The sequence below is a fragment of the Macaca thibetana genome, chromosome 9 (assembly GCF_024542745.1).
Source record: "Macaca thibetana thibetana isolate TM-01 chromosome 9, ASM2454274v1, whole genome shotgun sequence".
Classification (NCBI taxonomy): domain Eukaryota; kingdom Metazoa; phylum Chordata; class Mammalia; order Primates; family Cercopithecidae; genus Macaca; species Macaca thibetana.
The window spans coordinates 32,340,313-32,353,907 of record NC_065586.1 but is presented as its reverse complement, the minus strand read 5'-3'; the positions used below and the strand labels follow the sequence as shown (position 1 = coordinate 32,353,907).

General features: G+C 37.4%; 1 protein-coding gene across 22 annotated transcripts in view; it reads right to left on the bottom strand.

Annotated features, from left to right (window-relative positions):
• Positions 1–13,595, bottom strand: part of CCDC7 (coiled-coil domain containing 7) — a 440,951-nt gene that overhangs the window by 280,378 nt on the left and 146,978 nt on the right. The gene's annotated exons all lie outside the window — the stretch shown is intronic.

Here is a 13,595-nt window from a genome sequence, read left to right as displayed (position 1 = left end):
TAATTTTTAAAAACTAGAAATTATAGATGGAAAATTTAAATTCACAAATATGTTGAACTTAAACAAAATGCTCTTAAACTACCAATGGGTCCCACAATAAATCAAACGATAAATCAGAAAATATCTTGAGACAGGGGGCCGCCAAGATGGCAGAATAGGAACAGCTCCAGTCTTCAGCTCCCAGTGTGAACTACACAGAAGATGGGTGATTTCTGCATTTCCAACTGAGGTACCAGGTTCATCTCACTGGGGCTTGCCAGACAAGTGGGTGCAGCCCACGTAGCAGGGCGGGGCATCGCCTCACCCAGGAAGCACAAGGGGTTAGGGAATTACCTTTCTAGCAAAGGGAAGCGGTGACAGACAACACCTGGAAAATCGGGACACTCCCACCTTAATACTGCTCTTTTCCAATGGCCTTAGCAAATGGCACACCAGGAAATTATATCCCGCACCCAGCTTGGAGGGTGTGGGATATAACCCAGGCAGCCTTACTCTACTAGCACAGCAGTCTGAGATGAACTGCAAGCAGCAGTGAGGCTGGGGGAGGGGCGTCCGCCATTGCTGAGGCTTGAGTAGGTAAACAAAGCAGCTAATTCATCCATGTAAGCAAAAACCACCGTACCCCAATATTAGGAAGCTCAAACTGGGTAGAGCCCACCGCAGCTCAGGAGGCCTGCCTACCTCTGTAGACTCCACCTCTAGGGTCAGGGTATAGCTGAACAAAAGGTAACAGAAACTTCTGCAGACTTAAACGTCCCTGTCTAACAGCTTTGAAGAGAGTAGCAGTTCTCCCAGCACAGAGTTTGAGATCTGAGAATGGATAGACTGCCTCCTCAAGTGGGTCCCTGACCCCCAAGTAGCCTAACTGGGAGGCATCTCCCAGGAGGGGGGCAACTGACACCTCATAAGGCCAGGTGCCCCTCTGAGACAAAGCTTCCAGAGGAAGGATTAGGCAGCAATATTTGGTGTTCTGCAGCCTCCACTGGTGATACCCAGGCAAACAGGGTCTGGAGTGGACCTCCAGCAAACTCCAACAGACCTGCAGCTGGGGGTCCTGACTGTTAGAAGGAAAACTAACAAACAGAAAGGACAACCACACCAAAACCCCATCTGTACGTCACCATCATCAAAGACCAAAGGTAGGTAAAACCATAAAGATGGGGAGAAACCAGAGCAGAAAAGCTGAAAATTCTAAAAATCAGACACCTCTTCTCCTCCAAAGGAATGGAGCTCCTTGCCAGCAATGGAACACAGCTAGACGGAGAATGACTTTGATGAGTAGAGAGAGAAGGCTTCAGACAATTGGTAATAACAAACTTCTCTGAGCTAAAGGAGGATGTTCAAACCCATCGCAAAGAAGCTAAAAACCTTGAAAAAAGAGTAGACAAATGGCTAACTAGAATAAACAGTGTAGAGAAGTCCTTAAATGACCTAACGGAGCTGAAAACCATGGCACAAGAACGATGTGACACATGCACAAGCTTCAGTAGCCGATTTGATCAAATGGAAGAAAGGGTATCAGTGATTGAAGATCAAATGAATGAAATGAAGTGAGAAGAGAAGTTTTAAGAAAAAAGAGTAAAAAGAAATGAACAAAGCCTCCAAGAAATATGGGACTATGTGAAAAGACCAAATCTACATTTGATTGGTGTACCTGAAAGTGACAGGGAGAATGGAACCAAGTTGGAAAACATTCTTCAGAATATCATCCAGAAGAACATCTCCAACCTAGTGAGGCAGGCCAACATCCAAATTCAGGAAATACAAAGAACGCCACAAAGATACTCCTCGAGAAGAGCAACTCCAAGACACATAATTGTCAGATTCACCAAAGGTGAAATGAAGGAAAAAATGTTAAGGGCAGCTAGAGAGAAAGGTTGGGTTACCCACAAAGGGAAGCCCATCAGACTAACAGCAGATCTCTTGGCAGAAACTCTACAAATCAGAAGAGAATGGGGGCCAATATTCAATACTCTTAAAGAAAAGAATTTTCAACCCAGAATTTCATATCCAGCCAAACTAAGCTTCATAAGTGATGGAGAAATAAAATACTTTACAGATAAACAAATACTGAGAGATTTTGTCACCTCCGGGACTGCCTTAAAAGAGCTCCTGCAGGAAGCACTAAACATGGAAAGATGGTACCAGTCACAGCAAAAACATGCCAAATTGTAAAGGCCATCGATGCTAGGAAGAAACTGCATCAACTAATGAGCAAAATAACCAGCTAACATCATAATGACAGGATCAAATTCACACATAGCAATATTAACCTTAAATGTAAATGGACTAAATGCTCCAATAAAAAGACACAGACAGGCAAACTGGATAAAGAGTCAACACCCTCAGGGTGCTGTATTCAGGAGACCCATCTCATGTGCAGAGACACACATAGGCTCAAATACAGGGATGGAGGAAGACCTACCAAGCAAATGGAAAACCAAGAAAAAGCAGGGGTTGCAATCCTAGTCTCTTGATAAAACAGACTTTAAACCAACAAAGATCAAAGGAGACAAAGAAGGCCATTACATAATGGTAAAGGGATCAATGTAACAAGAAGAGCTAACTATCCTAAATATATATGCACCCAACACAGGAGCACCCAGATTCATAAAGCAAGTCTTGAGAGACCTAAAAAGAGACTTAGACTCCCAAGCAATATTATTGGGAGACTTTGGCAACCCACTGTCAATATTAAACAGATCAACGAGACAGAAAGTTAAAAAGGATATCCAGGAATTGAACTCAGCTCTGCACCAAGCAGACGTGATAGACATCTACAGAACTCTCCACCCCAAAACAACAGAATATACATTCTTCTCAGCACCACATCACAGTTATTCCAAAATTGACCACATAATTGGAAGTAAAGCAATCCTCCACAAATGTACAAGAACAGAAATTATAACAAACTGTCTCTCGGACCAGAGAGCAATCAAAATAGAACTCAAGATTAAGAAACTCACTCAAAACCGCCCAACTACATGGAAACTGAACAACTGGCTCCCGAATGACTACTAGGTACATAATGAAATGAAGGCAGAAATAAAGATGTTCTTTGAAACCAATGAGAACAAAAATACAGCATACCAGAATCTCTGGGACACATTTAAAGCAGTGTGTAAAGGGAAATTTATAGCACTAAATGACCACAAGAGAAAGGAGAGATCTAAAATTGATACCCTAACATCACAATTAAAAGAACTAGAGAAGCAAGAGCAAACACATTCAAAAGCTAGTAGGAGGCAAGAAATAACTAAGAGCAGAACTGAAGGAGATAGAGACACAAAAAAACCTTCAAAAAAATGAATCCAGGAGCTGGTTTTCTGAAAAGATCAACAAAATTGATAGACCACTAGCAAGACTAATAAAGAAGAGAGAAGAATCAAATAGATGATATCAAATGATAAAGGGGGTATCACCACCAATCCCACAGATATATAAACTACCATCAGAGAATACTATAAACACCTCTACACAAATAAACTAGAAAATCTAGAGGAAATGGATAAATTCCTGGACACATACACCCTCCCAAGACCAAACCAGGAAGAAGATGAATCCCTGAATAGACCAATAACAGGTTCTGAAACTGAGGCAATAGTTAACACCCTACCAACCAAAAACAGTCCAGGACCAGATGGATTCACAGCCAAATTCTACCAGAGGTACAAAGGGGAGCTGGTTCCATTCTGAAACTATTTCAATCAATAGAAAAAGAGGGAATCCTCCCTAATTCATTTTATGAGGCCTACATCATTGTGATACCAAAGCCTGGCAGAGACACACACAAAAAAGAGAATTTTAGACCAAAATCCCTGATGAACATCGATGCAAAAATCCTCAATAAAATACTGACAAACCAAATCCAGCAGCACATCAAAAAGCTTATGCACCACGATCAAGTGGGCTTCATCCCTGGGATGCAAGGCTGGTTCAACATATGCAAATCAATAAATGTAATCCAGCATATAAACAGAACCAAAGACAAAAACCACATGATTATCTCAATAGAGGCAGAAAAGGCCTTTCACAAAATTCAACAGCCTTTCATGATAAAAACTCTCAATAAACTAGGTATTGATGGGACGTATCTCAAAATAATAAGAGTTATTTATGACAAACCCACAGCCAATATCATACTGAATGGGCAAAAACTGAAACAACTTTGAAAACTGTCACAAGACAGGGATGCCGTCTCTCACCACTCCTATTCAACATAGTGTTGGAAGTTCTGGCCAGGGCAATCAGGCAAAAGAAAGAAAAAAAGGGTATTCAATTAGGAAAAGAAGAAGTCAAATTATCCCCGTTTGCAGATGACGCAATTGTATATTTAGAAAACCCCATCTTCTCAGCCCAAAATCTCGTTAAGCTGATAAGCAACTTCAGCAAAGTCTCAGGATACAAAATCAATGTGCAAAAATCACAAGCATTCCTATATACCAATAACAGACAAACAGAAAGCCAAATTATGAGCGAACTCCTATTCACAATTGCTTCAGAGAGAATAAAATACCGAGGAATTCAATTTACAAGGAATGTGAAGGACCTCTTCAAGGAGAACTACAAACCACTGCTCAATGAAATAAAAAAGGACACAAACAAATGGAAGAACATTCCATGCTCATGGATAGGAAGAATCAATATCATGAAAATGGCCATACTTCCAAGGTAATTTAGAGATCCAATGCCATCCCCTTTAAGCTACCAATGACTTTCTTCACAGAATTGGAAAAAACTACTTTAAAGTTCATATGGAACCAGAAAAGAGCATGCATTGCCAAGACAATCCTAAGCCAAATTAACAAAGCTGGAGGCATGACGTTACCTGACTTCAAACTATACTACAAGGCTACAACCAAAACAGCATGGTACTGGTACCAAAACAGAGATATAGACCAGTGGAATGGAATAGAGCCCTCGTAAATAATATCATACATCTACAACCATCTGATCTTTGACAAACCTGACAAAAAAAAGAAATGGGGAAAGGATTCCCTATTTAATAAATGGGGCTGGGAAAACTGGCTAGCCATATGTAGAAAGCTAAAACTGGATTCTTTCCTTACACCTTATACAAAAATCAATTCAAGATTGATTTAAGACTTAAATATTAGACCTAAAACCATAAAAACCCTAGAAGAAAACCTAGGCAATACCATTCAGGACATAGGCATGGGCAAGGACTTCATGACAACAAAAGCCAAATGTCAACAAAAGCCAAAATTGACAACAAAAAAATTGTCAACAAAAGCCAAAATTGACAAATAAAATCTAATTAAACTAAAGAGCTTCTGCAGAGCAAAAGAAACTACCATCAGAATGAACAGGCAAACTACAGAATAGGAGAACATTTTTACAAGCTACCCATCTGACAAAGAGCTAATATCCAGAATCTACAAACTTAAACAAATTTACAAGAAAAAATCAAACAACTCCATCAAAAAGTGGGTGAAGAATATGAACAGACACTTCTCAAAAGAAGACATTTATGCAGCCAACAGACACATGAAAAAATGCTCATCATCAGTGGCCATCAGAGAAATGCAAATCAAAACCACAATGAGATACCATCTCACACCAGTTAGAATGGTGACCATTAAAATGTCAGGAAACAACAGGTGCTGGAGAGGATGTGGAGAAATAGGAACACTTTTACACTGTTGGTGGACTGTAAACTAGTTCAACCACTGTGAAAGACAGTGTGGCAATTCCTCAAGGATCAGAACTAGAAATACCATTTGACCCAGCCATCCCATTACTGGGCATATACCCAAAGGATTATAAATCATGCTGCTGTAAAGACAAATGCACACGTATGTTTATTGTGGTACTATTCACAATAGCAAAGACTTGGAATCAACCCAAATGTCCATCAGTGACAGACTGGATTAAGAAAATGTGGCACATATACACCATGGAATACTATGGAGCCATAAAAAAGAATGAATTCATGTCCTTTATAGGGACATGGATGAAGCTGGAAACCATCATTCTCAGCAAACTATCACAAGAACAGAAAATCAAATACCGCATGTTCTCACTCATAGGTGGAAACTGAACAATGAAAACACATGGACACAGGGTGGGGAACATCACACACCAGGGTCTGCCAGGGCGTGGGGAGAGGGGGGAGGGATAGCATTAGGAGATATACCTAATGTAAATGACAAGTTAACGGGTACAGCACACTAACATGGCACATGTATACATATGCAACAAACCAGTACGTTGTCCACATGTACCCTAGAACTTAAAGTAAAATAAAATATAAATATATATAGAGAGAGAGAGAGACAAACGAAAACAAAAATAAAAATTTACCTAAAACTTATAAGATGCAGCGAATGTTGTACCAAAAATGAAATTTACAGCTGTAGACACACATTAAAAGGAAATCTCAAATAAACAACCTAACTTTATGCCTTAAAAAAACTAGAAAAGGAAGGACAACCTACACCCAAAGCTGGCGGAAAATTAACAAAGGTAAGATCAGAGATAAATGAAGTAAATGGAAACATAATAGGTAAAATGTATGAAATCAAGAATTGGTTCTTTGGAAAGGCTGATGAAATTGAGACATTTAGCTAGATTGAATAAAAGAGAGAGACGACTTAACAAAATCAGAAATGAAAAATAAACATTATAATTTTATAAATTAATAAGGATTATAAGAAAATACAATGCACAACTGTACAACAAAAATTGGATTACCAAGGTTATATGAATAAATTTGTAGAAACGCCAACCTACCAAGTCTGAATTATGAAGAAATAGAAAATCTGAACAATAGAGGAAGTAGAGCAAGATGACTATAAATAGAATCTTCCACAAATAGTCCTCTGCACATGAACACCAAATTTAACAACTATCTACACAAAAAATGGACCTTCATAAGAACCAAAAAACAGCTTAGGTACCATCTCGCTCAGAGTGAGAAAGAGCACCAAGTGTTTTCTTGAGGTCTCCAGTTCCAGACCTTTGCTCTTAGATGGCATTTCTGGACGTACCCTGGAACAGATGGGAGACTGCTGCCCTGAAGGGTGAATCCCAAGCCTGGCAGCATTCACCAAAAACTAACTAAAGAGCCCTTGGTCCTTAAATAAACATAGACAACACCCTGGCAGTGCTCCCCATGGGCCTGTGGTGGTCCTGGTGAGACTCCTCTGCCTTTTAGTGAAGGTGATTTTCTCTGGTGGCATATAGTAATTACTTGCTTCTATTTTTTGTGTATCCATTGATATATTTTTAGATTTGAAGTTACCATGAGGCTTGCAAATCATATAACCCATTATTTTAAACTGATGATAATACTGATTGCACAAACAAACAAGCAAAAAGGAAACTAACAAAAACTCTTAAATTTGCCATTTTGATGCCAATAATCCTTAAATTTGCCCTTTTTGACATTGCAGCTAGTAACACTTAATTTTCCATAATTCTAGAATTAAATTTTCCCTAATTCTAGAATTGAAAAATGCAATGAACATGCTGAATAATGCATCAGAGTCCTTAATAGCAGAACCGATCAGGCAGAAGAAAAAATTTGCGAGTTTCAAGACGGGCTATTTGAAAATACACAGTCAGAGGAGAAAAAAGAATAAAAAACAATGAAGCATGCCTATAAGATCTATAAATTAGGGAAAATTTAAGTGTTATTAGCTGCAAAGGCCAAAAAAAGCAAATTTAAGGATTATTGGCATCAAAATGGCAAATTTAAGAGTTATTGGCCTCAAAGAAGAGGTAGAAAGAGGGAGATGGGGTAAAAATTTATTCAAACAGATAATAACAGAGAACTTCCCAAACCTAGAGAAAGAGATCAATATTTAAGAACAAGAATGTTATAGAAGCAGATTTAACCCAAAAAAAACTACCTCAAGGCATTTAATAATCAAACTCTCAAAGGTCAACGATAAAGAAAGAATCCTAAAAGCAGCAAGAGGGAAAACAACAACATACAATGGAGCTCCAATACATCTGGCAGCAGACTTTTCAGTGAAAATCTTGCAGACCTGGAGAGAGTAGTATGACATATTCAAAGAGCTGAAGGAAAAGGACTTTTACCCTAGAATATTATATCTGGCAAAATATGTTGTAAGCATAAAGGAAAAATAAAGACCTTCCCAGACAAACAAAGGCTGAGGGATTTTATCAACACCAGACCTGTCCTATAAGAAATGCTAAAGAGAGTTCTTCAATCTGAAAGAAAAGGACATTCATGAACAATAAGAAATCATTTGAAGGTATAAAACTCACAGGTAGTAGGAGATAGAAAAACACAGAATAGTGTAACACTATAATTATGATGTGTAAAATACTCTTAAGTAGAAAGACTAAATAATGAACCAATTAAAAATAAATAGAACTACAACAACTTTCCAGGACATAGTTAACAATAAAACATAAAGAGAAAACTCAAAAAGTTAAAAAACAGGGGGATGAAGTAAAGTGTAGAGTTTTTGCTAGTTTCCTTATTGCTTGCTTTTTGTTGTTGTTCTTGTTGTTGTTTGCTCGTGCAATCAGTGTTAAGTCATCGTCAGTTTAAAATAATGGGTTATATGATTTGCAAGCTTCATGGTAACCTCAAACCTAAAAATATATACAATGGACGCACAAAAAATAAAAAGCAAGTAATTACTACATGTCACCAGAGAAAATCACCTTCACTGAAAGGAAGACAAAAAGGGAGGAAAGAAGGAAGAGAAGACCACAAAACAACCAGAAAAGCAATAACAAAATCGGAAGAGTAAGTCCTTAGAATCAATAACAACACTGAATGTAAATAGACTAATCTGTCCAATCAAAAGATACACAGTAGCTGAATAGATTTACAAAAAATCAATATCCAATGATTGGTTGTGTACAAAAAGCACACTTCACCTGTAAGGATACACATAGACTGAAAGCATAGGGACGAAAAAAAGCATATTCTGTGCAAAAAAATCAGCAGGAGTAGCTACACTTATATCAGACACAATACATTTCAAGATAAAAACTATAAGAAGAGATAAAGAGGAACATTATATAATGATAAAGGGGTAAATTTAGCAAGAGAATATAACAATTGTAAATATATATGCACCCAAAACTGGAACATCACAGTTTATAAAGCAAATATTATTAAAGCTAAAGAAAGACGTAGACCCAAATACAATAATAGCTGGAGACTTCAACACCCCACTTTCAGCATTAGACAGCTCATCCAGACTGAAAATCAACAAAGAAACCTCGTACTTAATCTACACTATAAACTAAATAGATATTTACAGAACGCTTCTTTCAGGGGCACCAGAATACACATTTTTCTCCTCAGCACATGGATTATTCTCAAGCATAGACCATTCATTAGGCCACAAAACAAGTCTTAGACCTTTCAAAATAATGAAATAGCCAAAATTTGGAAGGAGCCTAAGTGTCCAGCAACAGATGAATGAATAAAGAAAAAGAAAATGTGGTACATACACACAATGGAGTACTATTCAGCCATAAAAGGAATGAGAGCCTGTTTATGTGCAACATAGATGGAACTGGAGGACATTATGTTAAGTGAAATAAGCCAGGCACAGAAAGACAAACTGCATGTTTTCACTTATTTGTGGGAGCTAAAAATTGAAACAATTGAACTCATGGATGGAGATTGAGAGTAGAAGGATGGTTAACCAGAGGCTGGTAAGCATAGTGGGGGAAATGAGAATGAGTACACAAAAACAGAAAGAATTAGTAAGATCTAGTATTTGATGGCACAACAGGGTGACTATAGTCAATAATAATTTAATTATACATTTTAAAATAACTAAGAAAGTAAAATTGGATTATTTGTAACACAAAGGATAGATGCTTGAGTTGATGGATACCCCATTCACCCTACTGTGAGTATTACACATTATATGCAGTATCAAAATACCTGATATTCCCCATAAATATATATACCAACTATGTATCCAGAAAAAAATTATGAACTAAAAATTTTAAAAAGAAAATCTGAATAGACCTATAACTAGTAAAAAAAATTGAACTGATAATCATAAACCTTTCAACAAAGAAATGTCTAGGACCAGATGGCCTCACTGATGAATTCTATGAAACATTTAAAGAAGATTTAACACCAATCTTCCTCACACTCTTCCAAAAAATAAAAGAATAGGTAAAACTTACAAAATAAGACCAACATCACCATGATACCAGAACCAGAAAAAGACATTATTTTTAAAAACATACAGAGCAATATCCTTATGATACAGATGTAAAACTTCTCAAAAATACTAGAAAATGGACTAATGGCATATTAAAAGAATCATACACCAAGACCAAGTAGGATTTATCCCAGGAATGAAAGTGTGGTTCAAACTAGGAAAACCATTCAGTATAATACACCACATTAATAGAACAATGGAAAAAAACACATGATCATTTCATCTCAATTGATTCAAAAAAATGCACGTGACAAAATCTGTTACCATTTCATAGTTTAAAAAACACTCTCAAAAAACTATGAATAGAAGAAAACTTCCACAACATGATAAAGTACATTTATAAAAACCCACATCTAACATACCTGCCTTAGTTCATTTTCTATTGCTATAACTGAATACCTGAGACTAGGTAATTTGTAAAGAAAAGAAATTTATTTCTTACAGTTCTGAAGGCTGGGGATTTCAAAGCTGAGGAGCTACATCGGAGGAGTGTCTCCTTGCTGGTGGGGACTCTCTGCAGACTGCTGAGGCTATTCTGGGCATCACATGGCGAAGAGGCTCACAAGAGACAGACAAACTTGCTTTTATAAAAGACCCATTCTCTTGATAACCCAGTAATCTATGAATGGATTAATTTATTCATGTGGCAAGGCCTCCATGACCCCAATCAACTCCCAAAGGTTCCACCTCTCAAACTGCTACAACGGGGACCAAGTTTCCAGCACATGAACTTTTAGAGTTTACATTCAAACCATAGCAGTATCCAATTGTGAAAGACTGAAAATTTTCCTCTTAAGGAAAAAAATGAGCACATCTGCTTTCATCACTGTTATTCAACATTGTACTAAAAGATCCAGCCAGAGAAATTAGAAAATAAAAAGAAACAAAGGGCATACAAATTGGAAAAGAAGAAGTAAAACTATCTTTATTCACAGATGATTCATATATATATAATTTCAAAGGTTCCACACAAAAACATAAGAGTTAACATACAAATTCAGCAGTTACAGAATACAAATCAGTGTGTGCTTTGATTTAAACGTGTCTCCTAAAGTTCATATACTAGAAACTTAATCCCTGCTGCAACAATGTTGAGGGTTAGGCTCTTTAAGACATAATTAGGTCATGAGGGCTTCATCCTCACGAATAGCTTAATACCATTATTGTAGGAGGGGGTTAGTTATCACTAAGTAGGGTACTGAGTTTGTCCCCCTTCCTCTCTCTGTTGCTCTCTCATGCTCTCTCACCCTTCTGCCTTCTGCCATGCGATGATGCAGCAAGAAGGCTGTAGCCAGAGGCAGGTCCCTTGACCTTGGACTCCCCAGCCTTCAGAACTGTAAAAAATAAATTTTTCTTTATATTAGCCAGTCTGTGGTATTCTGTTACAGCAACCCAAAATGGAGGAAAATGCAGGGAATGAGAGTTATTGCTTAATGAGTTTCCTTTGGGGGTGATGAAAAGTTGTGGAAATAGATGTTAGTGATGTTTGCACAACACTGTGAATGTAATTAATGCCACTGAATTGTATACTTAAAAATGGTTAAAATGATATATTTTATGTTATGTATACTTCATATTTTGAAAATTTTAACATGATTAATTCAGTTCAACTTGACTGCTGGGATAAAAGACAACGTCTTTAGATAATAATGAATATTTAGCTCAGATAATGGATCATCACAGGTCAAACAGTTACAGGCATTCCCACTTCAAAGCACAACAGAAGAGTGTTGCTCCTGTATCCTACACCATGACCATTTAATTTTGTTTTAAAAGTAAAAGCAAAAAGAACAAAGCTGGAGGCATCACACTACCTGACTTCAAACTATATTACAAGGCTACAGTAGCCAAATCAGCGGGGTACTGGTACCAAAACAGAAATATAGACCAATGGAACAGAACAAAGGCCTCAGAAATAACACTACACATCTACAACCATCTGATCTTTGACAAACCTGACAAAAACAAGCAATAGGGAAAGGATTCCCTATTTAATAAATGGTGTTGGGAAAGTGCTAGCCATATGCAGAAAACTGAAACTGGATCCCTTTCTTATACCTTATACAAAAATTAACTCAAGATGGATTAAAGACTTAAACGTAAGACCTAAAACCATAAAATCCCTAGAAGAAAACCTAGGCAATATCACTCAGGACATAGGCATGGGCAAAGACTATATGACTAAAACACCAAAGCAATGGCAACAAAAGCCAAAATTGACAAATAAGATCCAATTAAACTAAAGAGCTTCTGCACAGCAAAAGAAACTACCATCAGAGTGAACCAGCAACCTACAGAATGGGAGAACAATTTTGCAATCTATCCATCTGACAAAGGGCTAATATCCAGAATCTACAAAGAACTTCAACAAATTTACAAGAAAAAAACAAACAACCCCATCAAAAAGTGGGTGAAGCATATGAACAGACACTTTTCAAAAGAAGACATTTATGCAGTCAACAAACATATGAAAAAAAGCTCATCACCACTGGTCATTAGAGAAATGCAAATCAAAACCACAATGAGATAACATCTCACATCAATTAGAATGGTGATCATTAAAAAGCCAGGAAGCAGCAGATGCTGGAGAGGATGTGGAGAAATAGGAATGCTTTTACACTGTTGGTGGGAGTCTAAATTAGTTCAACCATTGTGGAAGACAATGTGGCGATTCCTCAAGGATCTAGAACTAGAAATATCATTTGACCCAGCAATTCCATTACTGGGTATATACAAAGGATTATAAATCATTTTACTATAAAGACACATGCACATGTATGTTTATTGTGGCACTGTTCACAATAACAAAGGCTTGGAACCAACCCAAATGCCCATCAATGATAGACTGGATAAAGAAAATATGGTACATATACACCATGGAATATTATGCAGCCCTAAAAAGGATGAGTTCATGTCCTTTGCAGGGACATGGATGAAGCTGGAAACCATCATTCTCTGCAAACTAACACAAGAACAGAAAACCACACACCACATGTTCTCACATATAAGTGGGAGTTGAACAATGAGAACACATGGACACAGGGAGGGGAACATCACACACCGGGGCCTGTTGGGGATGGGGGCTAGGGGAGGGATAGCATTAGGAGAAATACCTAATGTAGATGACGGGTTGATGGGTGCAGCAAACCACCACGGTACATGTGTACCTATGTAACAAACCTGCACGTTCTGCACATGTATCCCAGAACTTAAGGTATAATAATAAAAAAAAATTTAAGTTTAGGTCAATGCAATAAAATATGGATTGAATACTAACATTACATATGTTGGAAAGGAAGAAAAAAATTATCTTTGCTTTTAACCGTATAATATATCAAACACCTAAATAACCTAGCAAAAATATTATGTATACGGAAATCATCTTTTTTCCTGTTATGCTCA